Source organism: Takifugu rubripes, chromosome 17 (genome assembly GCF_901000725.2).
Source record: "Takifugu rubripes chromosome 17, fTakRub1.2, whole genome shotgun sequence".
Classification (NCBI taxonomy): Eukaryota; Metazoa; Chordata; class Actinopteri; order Tetraodontiformes; family Tetraodontidae; genus Takifugu; species Takifugu rubripes.
In genome coordinates this window covers 11,160,327-11,173,588 of record NC_042301.1, presented here as the reverse complement: position 1 = coordinate 11,173,588, position 13,262 = coordinate 11,160,327, and the positions used below count along the sequence as shown (strand labels likewise).

Genomic DNA, 13,262 nt, shown 5'->3' with positions numbered 1-13,262 from the left:
TTCCATTCGTCTGTCTGACGCCCTCCGAGTGACACGCCACCACCCCTCTCCCTCTGGTCTACAGGAAATCGCCCTCCAGGAGCGGCGGCGCTCGTAGGCGAACCTGTGGTGTCTCCGCCTCCTCCCGTTTCTCATGTGCAGCCTAAAGTAAAGCATCATGGTGCAGGTTTTTCCTTATTTTCTGGATTCTGAAGCACAAAAGTGGGATAAAACTTTGATTTACAGTTGCTTTTTGGTCCTGACACATTGAATCCAAGTAAAAATTCTTTGAAATAAAAAACTATTTGCTCCATAAGAACCTCTAAATATCCACTTAGACTATTGAATTCAGTAAGAATCCACCACAAATGTATAGGCGGTGCATAAAACGGGCATCTCCTTCATCCTCAGGCACCACCGAGACGTTTTAGTCCATCAGGAAAGAAAATTCTGACCTTTTCAGATTTCATTTTCTGCTTTTCCATTTCTGTCCTTCGTTCACCTGAGGAAATCCAATTGTCTCCCAGCCTCTCACCTTCTCTCACGGCCCCAGTTCCTTCCACTCTTTTATTCATTCCTTTATCTTTATTTCATCAGAGCCCATCATCTCTCAGTCAAAAACAATTAGCATACCCCCAATAGCTGATTAACTATAAATGAGATTGTAGGATGGAGTTGGGGAACTCTGCTGTGGTTCTGGATGCCATCGTCAGTGACCTATAAACACCTTCAGATGCAGCCAAAGGCATCTCAGGGTGGATTCAAATCTTCTAAAAGCAATGCAAATGAATGTTTACCTCATTTCAATTATAGGAAATATTCAGCCTGACTTTCTCTGTCCTAACTTCTCCATCTGTCCGGCTCTCCTCACAAAGGGAGCGAGTTTCCCCCCCGAGGTGTTCTCCCACCAGCTCCTCCAGCCTCTCACGTTCTCCCAACCAAACAGAGCGGCTGTCGCACTTTTCATTCACATCCAAGTTCCGCTCAGTGGAAGCAGCGTGCTGGGTGGGAGGCAGGAATCCCTCCTGCCAAGCCCATTGAAGCTGTGTTGCTGGGAGGGTGGAAGAGGAAACAAAATTCTGCTGAGTTTTGATCAGACGGTCAGCTTGGACCTGACATTGGAGTAAAGCCCCAGTTTCAGGTGCAGGGAAAAGGAGATCTGCACTATTTACACAAAGCATTGGTGCAGGATAAGTTCAGGTGAGTATTTTCACAATAAACTGGGGAGAAAGAGGCCACTTTGGATTTAAAGTCCCCCCCCTAAAAGATTAAAATTAAGATAAGTGAAAAAGCAGCAGATTTGGGTTGAATTGTTTGGTCATTAGAAAATGCTACTTCATTATCATTCACTCCTTTGTAACAATTAGTGATGTAATAATGCACTCCCGCTAAATTCCCGATTGGAAGCAGACATTTGCAAGGAGTTTTATGATGATGGAGCTGTGCAGAAGAGCTCCAGTAACACAGCCCTCCATCCCCTTTTACAATTTCTGGAGCGGCTGCTGTGCTTAACGTCTGGCGAGTGTAATTCTCAACACCCGCTGCCTCTAATCCAGCATATATGGCTGCTCGGAGGGCCTCTGGATTGTACAGGCTGGTCTCCAGGCAGACTCCAATATGGCTGCCAGAGCAGGAGAGTGACAGTTTGGCTAATTAGAGCGCTTTTAATTTGCACTGCCTTGATCTCTCGTCTTAGGCTCCTTCAATCAGGGCGCTTGTGTGCGTTTCTGGGCGCACATACACACACTCACACACACCGACACACTAGAGAGTGTGTTTGTTTTCCAGCTTTAACTCAGTGTCACTGTGTAATTAAGGTGAGCCACTTTTTAGAGGGTAAATGACACAACCGCCATCATTTACTCTTTCAATCTTCCATCGTGTGTCTCTGACTTTTGTGCCACGTCCTGCTCCTCATTGTTCGGCGTCTGGCCTCGAATTTTCTCCGCCTGTTCTAAAGAAGGCAGCGTTTTCAGGATCAGCAAGTTTCCGACGCTAGCTTTTTTGGCTGGCGTCCTGGTTCCGCCTCCCGCTAAAAGGGAATCTTCACGGGAAATGTTGCCGCCGCGCTCTGAGATTTTATCTGCAGGACGAAGCACCTCCGTAGGATAATTAAAGGAAAGGAGCTCAGATGTGATCAGGCTGTTGACGCCAACATACCCGGCCTAATCTCTGACCTAATAAGTTGTGTTGTTGGCCTCTCAGCCAGAGTCGACCTTTTCAGCGTTCTCACACTCCCGGTCTACATTATTAATGCCGTTCCTGCTGCAGTGAGATGAAGGGTCCTCCCTCCACAATGTTTATTTTAATGTGTATTAATACACTGCTGAGGCCGTTCTTCCGCTTCTCATCGTGCTCCATCAAACCGCCTCCTTCTACAGGCTGGCCCACATTAGGCTGATCTTTAATCTACAGGCAGCGAGTCTAATTCTCATTTTTAAAAGAAGGTTATTTCACAAAGACAACCCTCGGGGCTACGAGCGAAATCAAAACTCTGAAAATGAGCAGAGAATCCCATCTTTCCCTCCTCTTTTATCTTGCTTAGCCGCTTATTCGTAATTCAGTTTCCGGCTTCTTTCCTTCGTCCCGGTTCTGTCCTCATATCGCTTCTATTCTCCAACCCTGCTGGAGGTGTCACTGTAAATGTGGAGAATAAAGGAGGGAGGTTTATTGTTTGTGCCTGGGGATGCCTCTCGTTCTTATTCTACAGCTAAGACTGAAGTCGGGGAGACGGGCAGATATTTTGGTCACCGCGGCGATGAGGCTGACATCTTTTATGTTCCAGACTCTGACATTGGGGCAAGCTGGGGGCTCCTGCTGTGCGTCAGAGCTTTGATAAGAACTCATCCAGAAAGGGCAGCAGATCAGTCCATCTTTGACTGATTGCGTAATTTAACAGGGTTCTGGCAGAAGCTAAATTTCATGCCAAAAAAGGGCTGAAACGCATCAGAAAATAACAAATTTGTCCAAATTTGTTTCTTCAGAAGTGTTTCCCGCAGCCTACCACCGGAGGGCGGTCAAGAAGGAAATCAGATTTTTTTGTATTAGAGAGTTTGATGACTACAAACCTGTTAACTCATTTTACCTCACCCGTGAAACAATGTCAGTCTTTAATGGGGCAAATGAAAATCTGGCTGTTTTTGCAGGCTGTGCGTATGCATTGTTTGGCATTCTCTGCAGGTTCTGCTGGGCTTTGGCCAGAATCCAAAGTGAAACACTCCTGTTAAACAGCAATGGTCTCATCCCGCAGCCCCCCACCCAGTTTTTTATATATATACCGGTAGTGATGGGGCTGAGGGAAGAATAGTAAAGCTGCAGAAAGAGCTTGAGACATTGTTGACACCCTGAAAACCTCTGGAAACGTGGTCGGACTCACAAGCACCACGGTACGCGTGCCGCAGGAACGCTTTCATTAAACCGCGTGCACTCTTGCAGAGAAATTCAACATTGAAGACAGCGCTGTTGTAACCAGGGACATCTTCCAAATTCACCCTGAGCTTAAAGAAACACAGGACAAACAGGAGATGGAAGGATGATGGGAGAAAAAACCCCTGAAGGACGTGTTCTCTTCACTCTGTATTGATAGAAGCCACCCACCGCCGGGCCCTAGAGCCACTTGTACTGCAGCGCTTTAAAGATAAGGAGTAATGAACCTTGCCAGTCTTGTGCTGCAGTTGTGATTTGCAGCCTGGCGTTTGAGGATAGAATAGATTCGAGCTCCTGTTCGTATATCACAACAACCTCATGAATCTAAAGGGTTATTTCAACCGCAGAGATAAGCCCTCGCCCCGGGATTCAAGTCCTGATTCAAAACTAAAAGTTCAGGAAGAATGTCTGAATGCCAAAAGATAGTCGGTGTACAACATCCATTTCGATCCAAACAGCCTCATAGTGCAAAAGTTTAGCATTATTCAATGATTCTTTATTGGTTTTAACACCATAAATTCCATCCAGGAAGCTAATGCAGGACATCAACAGCTCTGGATCCTGGTTTTCCCAAAAACAGCTTGATCGAGTGCTGTCACTGTAGCCTAAACACCTTTGTATTGCAGAAGTTCCCCAAACCCACATCCCACCTTGTTGTCCTGACAACAGTGTGTAGTCCCCGGGCCGGATACGCAGTCGGTGTCACTTCGGTGATTTGGTTGGGACTTGAAAACACTCCCTCCAGAGCCGGGGAGGCATTACACAACCTCTTTTTTCACTCCTCGTGACCCTCAGACAGAGCTTGATGTATAAGACAGCGTTCGTCGCCGGGCTGCGTGCGTTTCCCGCTGCTCGGCGTGACATAACCGTCATCGAGCCACTGAATTAAACAGACAGCCGTTGGTTCCACAGTTGTCTGAAAGCCTTTTGTTTTGTGACTTTTGTCAGGCGGGATTATCGTAAAAAAACAAGCTCCGGCTTTGTGCTGCTTTTTTGTTTCACCTATGTGCTCTGTGTTGAGTTTTGTTTCCCTATTCAAAATTTGACGCCGCTACTCAAAAGATTGTGGCGTCGGCACTCATCCAGGTGGCTTATTGTCGGGTAAAACAGCCGAAATTTCAGATGACGTTAAAATTACTGACAGCTTATACTTCAAACACTTCAGCTCCTTTTTGTTCCACGCATAAATTTTTGAAACCACGTTGCCTCTGGATGACACTTCACTGGTGTCTACTGCTAGAGGGATAGAGACTGCCAGGAATCAATGACAAGACTCCCTCAACATCAAAACCATCGCCAGCGATCAGATTTGCAACCTTCTACTGCTACAACACTCTTCATTCACACCTACCGGTTGATCTGACGCAGGCAGGAATGCGCTGCCGGGTGGAAGTGGGACAACCAGCTCATCGGGAAAACAATCCACGTCAAGCTAACCACAGCAGTGTCAGCTGATTGTGTAGCGTGACGTAAGAGAAGGGACGGTATTACAAGTATCCCCAAGTTGGTGCTTATTTATTGGTCGACTTGCTCCTTGAAATTTGCTGTCAAATCATAATTCTACCGAGTGTCCTCTCACCGTAGAAAACACTTTATCTAAGAGCTGAATCTTCTCTGGTGGATTTTGTCTGCGTCCATCCAAGTTTTCCCCGCAGCAAACTTGGCCGACGTTCCTGTTTACCCACAATGTGTTTAGGCTGAGACACACTGCGTATTTGCCAAAATGATTCCCTTTTTTGTGTGAACGAGGCAGGTTGCTTAACGGGATTACAAGTAACTGAGTGGTGATTCTCAGGTTTTGGGCCATTGGCCGGCAACATTGGTTTTTCTGCCCGTTGAACCAGATTAAAATAATTACTTTTAGTTTTCGTTCTTCCCATACCTGTATGGAAGAGGCCTGACCATCTGTAGCTGCTCCACTCTTCCTCATCCATGGGCTAAAAGTTCATCTTTGTACCTGACACGTTTAAGCATCCAACTGCTGCAGTTAGCGCTAATTACTAAATATATGCTAATCTCGTATAGCCTACTGTCTAGTGTCAGTTTAAAGCTCCAACTCCCCCCAGTGTTTGAGTGGAGGCGGCTAACTAATCAAAGCATATTCACCTGAAGGCCGCGTGAGGTTTAGCATTCGTGACCCTCATTTTGCTCCTGTTGTACCACTGTCATCTGCATTTATTGTGCTTCCATGTTATGACACAACTCATCAATATGAGGGAATTAAATTACCCTCCGAGTGCTGCTGAATGACCTGTTAAGAGATGCTCAGCCTTGATAGGGATTTGATGACTCCATGCGTTGCTAATAAATGTAGCACCACGAGCATGTGGGTATGATGAGTTTTTTGTTTTTTTTATGCTTGGCCAAAGACATTGGCTTTGTAGCATTGCATTCATTAACAGTGGTTGTTGCATTTATAAACCCGGCCCTTTTGTGCTGCTGCATGCCCTCAAAAAGATTTTGGATATTGTGGCATCACTACCGAACACTGCAGACCAGTCAAGTTGGAGTTTATTTTTGAAGTTTTCCTCTTTTTAGTGTTGCAGACTCCCTCCCTGCCCACTTAAATAAACCTTTTTGAAAATCAAATGAGAGTCCTGAGTGCATCTTAAACCTCTGGCAGTGGTGCGCTTTCTCCAGGAAAGGAGACAGTGGAAGAAAAGCTAATTTATTGTGCTCATTTTAATGTTTTGACAAGAAAATAAAGAAAAGAAAGCCTCTGAGAGAGCCTATGGCAGAGCATTTTCGCTCTCTCCTTCACTTCCTTGCTCCTGAGTCACTAGAATAATACAACACAAGCTTCCGCTGAAGAGGTCCTTGCAGCATGCTCCGGTGTGATTTCTGTCTGTTGTCGGTACAACCTCTATTCATTTCCAGGCACCGTAGCTCCATAAACAGACTGTCTTCATCACTCTTTGAAGAAGAATACCGACGATTCAGGTCAGCCGGTTCCTTCATCTGGTTCATCTGATTCCAGAGGAGCTCAGTGACTCTGACACGTAACAACTTCAGGCCATTATTGTTCGCGAACAGAATGAAATGAAAACAGTGTTTTAATACATCGCTACATTGATATTACCCCTAATAAAAGAATGCTCAAGTGAGGCTTAAATCAAGCAATTAAAAAAACAAATGAACCAGGAAAGTATTTGCCTAGAAACCAGGAAACGTCTTTTCAAAGCAATTTTGAAAAGGTCAAAGAAAGTCTAACGTTTAAGGCTGTTGTATCCATAAAGCCGCAATCTGGGATGCGTAACAATTCTCCTCGGATCAGCGCCAAAATGTTTGTCGAAGTTAGCGCCGTGGCCGATCCACTAACCCACGACTGTGGCTTTAACTGGGCTTGATGACTTGAGCATTCTGAACTCAATAAAACATTTCCATCCAACAACAACAACAACAAAAAACTGTTATAGATATTCAGTTTTTTTTTACCCTATGTCAATTTTCAGAATTGAAATGTTCCCATCCTGGCTGTCCTGGAAAAAAACTGCCCTTTATGACATTTTCTGACCTGCGATCCCACATTTACACCAACATCAGTATCGGCCTGTGAAGAGGCCAAAATCTCCTTTGTAGAAACTCTATAGATGCGTGTGGTTTTAATTTTGGGCCCAACATCTGAGTCACGTTTGTCCCGTTTCCACTGAGCTGGTTGTGGTGTTCTTGCTTGTCATAGCACCAGTTCTTCCAGTTCACAGTAAACTGCTCCACCTTCAGGGGGCGCTATTTCAGCCTCTTTCATCCAGGTGGTTTTATGTTTCAAAAAGATTTTTTTAACAAAATTGTTTTTGGAACTGATTTATCTTTTATTTCAAGATGCAGGGACTAAGGCTCATTGATGATCATGTGATCCGGAACTTATATTGACAACGTACCTTAACCTCCATTCTTGCTGTACTTTCTGTTACCTTGACTCAGTTTGTAACTGTCACCGGTACAGGTCAAACACCAACACCAAGTCTAGTGGAAACGGGTTAGGAAGGTGAATATTCCCATTCATCCCACGTTTTGAGTCGGCTTTAGACCGGCAAGTTTTCTAACAGAAAAGTGGATCTGATACATTTGTACAATCCAGCTAAACAGTATTAATCCTCAAAGAATACATTCATTTGTGCGTGGATGTGGCTGCGTGATATCTAGGGTAACTATTAGGGTGGGGGTGGGCAGTTGTTTGGGTGCTGCCAGTATCAATTCACTACCACAGTACTTTGGTCATAGAAACGACTGGAGGATGTGATGGGAACCGATGGAGGCGGAGCTTTTTGTGCAAATCGTTTATCAGTTTGGCAAATGGATGTAAAGTTCTGCGGATATTTAAAATTCACCACTTTGTGATTGATCAAGTTGGCACGGTGGCACCACAGTGGAACCAGATGGATTGAACATCGGTAATCTCAAAACAAAAGTCCGGCAGATGGGAGGAGTCAACACGGGGTTGCCAAAATGTGGCAACACAGTGACTCTATCACATATCAGGAAGGAAGCTGAGTGCTTTAGGTCTTTTCCAAAGAGTCGTTTTTGATTTTGAACAGTGCAGATATGTTTTCCCTGTGGGAGCTGAAGACATTCATTCGAAGATTAGATTTTTTTTCATTAAGTTCGATTTCAAAATCAAAAATGTACCTCTGTGAGTGAGCAGGTAGATATCTAACTTGGGATTCTTGTTTCTGGAAAGTCTCAAATATTTCAAAACCATGTTGTACAAAGAAAACAGTCACCGCAGTTGTAAATATAGAACTCCCTCCCCCCCTTCCTCTCCATTCTGTACAGAGTTCCATCTTTTAGGAGGACGAGGGGTGGGTGTTGCCGGGTTCACCGAGAGGAAGGACGGCGTTTGATTTTCGGCTCCACGCCGAGTACATTCCTCTTGGTAGAAAAGGAAATCCCAAAGAGTTTGTCTCTGTCGGTGCGCACATCTCAGCTGAGAGGTTCAAGAGTCAAAACACAGTCACGAGAGAGCCATGCCATTCAAACGATAGAGTAGTAATGGTGAGGAGAGTAAGAATAATAAGACCAATAATGTAAGAATAATTAATAGTAACATATCATTCTATTTTTTTCTGGTTATAAAAACTTGAGGAGAAGTTGGTACACAGTAGGGTTCTATTCCCATGGTAGATTTGGCACATATACTCACTCTCCGGTGAGAGCTACCTACTCAATCTCAGCACAGTTGAACGTTACTGTTGCTAGACAACCCATCCAGGAGCCATTTTGTTTTACGCCTGTAAAAATCACAGCGAGAGGGAGAAAACGAGTAGCTCAAACTTATCCGCTGTGGTCAGGTTTGATGTATTTCATCCTGGAGACTAAAGATGTTCGGGATGGGCTGCCTGTCAACATTTAAGGTTTCTGTTAGTTTTTTCCTCAGTCAAAACTCCATACAAATAGCTACATAAGTCTGAGCTATAATTCCAGTACATTACAAAAAACTCAGTCTCTCTATAAGTTAGGATGTTTCTTCTTCTTCTGTAATATATTAGTTCAGTCTTCCTTGTCTGAGAATCAAAGGCTTGGTTTGTGTAATGGTATGTGTGTGTGTGTGTTTGTGTGTGTGTCTGTGTGTGTGTGTTGGCACTGACAGATTCTGTTTCCTGTAAGTCCGCGTATGTTTATTTACAGGTCTTTTTTTGGGAAAAGTATCTGTATCAATACTTTATGGGCGTAGTGTCGATGATCTTCCATCTTGGACTGGAGGCAGTAGGATCAGGTCTTCTGCTGGGCAGAAACACCCTTCCAGTAGTCCAGTATGTCATGAAGATCCTCATCCTTGGCGAACTGCACCTTTTGCCGGAGTGCGTGTCCTGCTGCCATGTATCCCTCATCCTCCATGGAAGCCTGCCGGTGCCTCTTGCGGTGTAGCTTGAACCTCTCCCATAGCCCCAGGGTCGGTGTGCAGAGGAGCCCTTCTTCTTCCTCATCCTCCTCTGGGCTGGAGCAGTAGCTGAGATTGTGGTATTGGGGTGACAGTTGGTAGTGTGGGGAGAGTTGAGAGTAAGCAAGTTCACGCTGCTTGGCATGCCTGCTGAGAGTAAGGGGGTCTAACACTGAGGGTTTACGGCCTGGGTGGTGGTGGAGCTCCTGGAGGATCTGGGGATGGTGCTGCAACTCCTGGAGTTGTTGCTGGGAGCCGGGATAGGAGTGTCGGTGTTCGTTGTACTGGCGAATTCGCTGAGCTTCTGCCCGGAGGATGGCTGCTGCTGGATTGACTGTACGGATAGCGTCTCCACATCCTCCTCCCCTTTCTCCTCTCTCTCCAGGTGAGGTCCTCTCAATGTAGCGTGTCTCTGAGGAGTGGTATCCTCCCTCTGAGCGGAAAGACCGTGGGCTGCGGGCAGAGCCTGGTGAAGAAGAGGTACTAGGCCGTTTGGAGGTGGGAGGAGCGTCCATACTGTGATGTCTCTGCAGAGAGTGATGGTAACTTCTTCCCCTCTCATCTCTTCCTCCTCTTCCTCCCTTATAAACTGGTGACAAAAACTCCCCTCCTCTGTCTACTCTTTCCACTTGCTCAGAGAGAAGCACCAGTTGAGGCTCTGCCGTGGAAACAGACCCTCCGCCTGCAGAGGGAGATTTGATCCCCTGTTGAAACGAGGTTGACTCTGACTTGAGTGCGTCTATGCAGTTGTTGATTATCTGGTTAACTTTGTCAACCTCTTTTGCGATAGTAGAGATCTCAGCGACTGAGCCTTGGGGATTGGCTTGCGGTGACATCTCTCTTTCTCTTTCTCTCTCCCTCTCCCTCTCCCTCTCCCTCTCCCTCTCCCTCTCAATGCCGGACCCTCTCACCTCCATGTAATTAGGTTTAGCTGGCTTGTGTGGTGGGGTTTCTATCACCTCTTGCAGCTTGTATGGATCGATCTCTCCACCCTGAGGAAGGTAAGGGATTCTGGATAAACTGTCCCCGGCACTAAGCTTCTGGGACACTGGGCCTACACCTCCTCCTTCTATGTCATCGTCTCCACCATACTTGAGCTCGATCAGAGTCCTCTGGATCCGGCTCATTTTCCTCTCCTTCTCCTCCATAAGTCTTCGCTTCCTCAGGCAATGGACAATAAGGCCAAGGAAGAGTAGCATCCCAAAAAGGCATCCCAAAATAGTCATTATGTAATGGGTGGCTGATGACTTATTTACTGCCCTTTCCACACCGCTCTGGCGGCCAGTGGAAATTGTCAGGCAGGTGTGGTTGAAACGCAAAGAGTTTCGTATAGAAGCTACGCAGTAAGTGTAATTGGTATTAGGTTTTAGGTTTTTCAGCTCAATGTCTTCTCTTTGACGTCTCAAATTTTGGATATCCATGAAGAAACTGTTGTTGTAAAGCGCCAGGATGTACATCTTCTTGTATGGGTGAGGGAGCTGAACAGTTATCACCGCGCTCGAGTGCTGCACCTGCTTTAGAGTCATGATTGGATTGGTGTCGGAGAAAATAGGGCTGAAGTTGATTACCTCGTCTGGAGGGGTACCAGAGGCACAATCGTCCAATCCACAGGGAGATGCAAAGTCTGGAAGCATGGTGGTGAAATCGACCATGCCAATGCCATTGAATGACGTTACGCTGCTGTCGACGTCTGTGCAGACGACGCTAAGCATATGGAGGGCGTTGCCTTGAGAAGACATGCGAAGGTTCTGGCTCAGGAGGCTGTAACCAAAGAACCCCTGAGGAGAGTCACAGACCATCCTCTCGCTGGTCCTGTTGGGGAAGGTTGAAAGCCAGCGCAGGAAACCCAGCAGCTCACAGGAACAGTTGAAGGGGTTTGTGTAAAGTTCACAGGTTGTTAGTTTTGAGAGTCCAGAAAACAAACTTCCATCCAGCACTTGGATCCTGCAGAGGGACAAAGGACCCGTTTACATTTTAACCTTCGGGAAAAGCATGTAAGTGAACACAGTATTAACACATATATGAGTAAGCATGCGGCCACGTTCAATCATGGCCTCAAAAATCTGAAATTTGAAGTCCAACACGGCCATAAACCCCACCGCACCAGCTGATGTCGCCTGGAGCTGTTTGGTAACCTTAATTCCACTTGTGTCTCTCTTTTTTAGCTGGTTGCATTTTCTAGGCCACAATGGCTCTCATTCACGCCCAAGCAAGCCCTCCCCCACAACTTGTTCTGCAAAATGAGCATCCTCTCAAAGGCAAACCTGTTCCTTCCTCTGCAGCAGTTTACGATCTTTGTCCCCTAGTGGCTTTTAAGAAAGCCCAAAGAGTGGATCAACTTGCTTGTTTTTGCTGTTGCTTTTATCATAACATCAAAGCAATCGATGCCATTTCAGTACGGGTACACTTATTCCCAACAAGAAGAGCGGGAAGCTCAACTGGTAGTGAAAAGCGGGATTATCGCAGCGTTAAGTTGCGTCTTCCTGTTTCTTCCAGACAGCAGTCCTTGGAGTAATGCCTGACATTTAACATCAATGTTCCAGCCTTGTTTTTCAAACCTGCTCTATTCTCCAGTGTAGCTCTGCTGCAGCTGGGCTTTTGCCTCCAAACCCTCTCTTTCTTTTTGCTCATCTCGGCTCTCACATGGAAAAAAAAAATCAATAACATTTAAATCAGCGGTTCAAATAAACTGCATCGCTGCAGTTTCCATAGCTCAAAGCTGCCTTTAAAACTAGTTTTTGGATGAAATTGCTTTCCATAAACCACAAATATGAAGCTCATTTAGATTCTGGCCCAGTCTTAAGGGTCTTCACAGTTACAGAATCTCAGATTAAAGTCAGACAGATTTTGCATCAGTATGAAGATCCGTACTTGTTCATGGAAAGGTCGATATTCTCTATATTGGGGCATTCCCAGAAGGTGTTGGGCGTGACGGTTTCGATGAGGTTCGCCTGCAAGTACAGGTACTGCAGCTTGCCCAGGCCTCGCAGCATCCCCTCAGTCAGGTTCCTCAATTTGTTAAACCCCATCTGGAGAACCTGCAGAGACAAAGACCAAGTGGGATTATTCTAATCTCCGACAGAGTGAGCCAACACCAAGAGTCGCCTGCTGCAGGCCCGGAACATGCGGAACAAGCAGACGACGGTTCTGCGTGGCCCATGTCTCACATGGTGATCTAAGCCTTGCCGCCACACTGAATGCACGGAGAATGTGTTCACGTTTTATTCCCTGGAACAGCTCCAGCCGCCAGGGTAACCGTGTAAACATGCCAGCTCATGATGGCAGCAGTCTGCTGAGTTTGGTCGGAAAAGAAAAAGCACTTTTGCCGCATCGTTTATAGGATCCATAACAAGCTGGTGCTGCTGTTCCTGTCGAGCTGGAAGACTTTGCCTCTTTCACTTTAGCAAAAGCAGGAAAAACATCCCAGCTTTGAGTACCGTTAACTGGTACAATAAACATTTGTGGGACTTTTTTCACTGCATCAGTGGCTGAAGAACATCTGCTTGTGGCCTTCACCTTCCAAAATACGCTTGCATCTTAACCGTCACTGCTCACCTGTAAGTTGAACTGGGCTGAGAAGGCTCCATCTTCTACGTAGCTGATGTCGTTCTTGGTGAGATTCAGGTAGGTGAGGTTCCCAAAGCGACTGAGGGAGGAGTAATGCACGGACCGAATCTTGTTCTCATTCAGCCTCAGGTCCACGATAGTGCTGTGGAGAGAAGGTTGAGGGTCCAAAAAGAGCTCTGGGTTGTAGAGGGAACCCGCTTTGACTGGCGGTGTGCTCACCTGTTGATGTGTGCGGGGATGGACTCATAGGGAGGCTGATTCATGCTGCAGATGGCCAGCCACACAAAGCCTTTCTCCCCCTCGATAAGCCAGCAGTCAGCTGTTACCACGGGCAACCGCATGACTGACAGCACGACCAGCCAACAGAGGAATGTGGAGAGCACCGCCGACGAGGAACCTCCAGTCACGCTGG

General features: G+C 46.2%; 1 pseudogene; it reads right to left on the bottom strand.

The window, feature by feature from the left end:
- Positions 1-6,059: 6,059 nt before the first annotated feature.
- On the bottom strand, positions 6,060-13,205 carry LOC101073624 (protein ELFN1-like; annotated as a pseudogene).
- Positions 13,206-13,262: the final 57 nt, after the last annotated feature.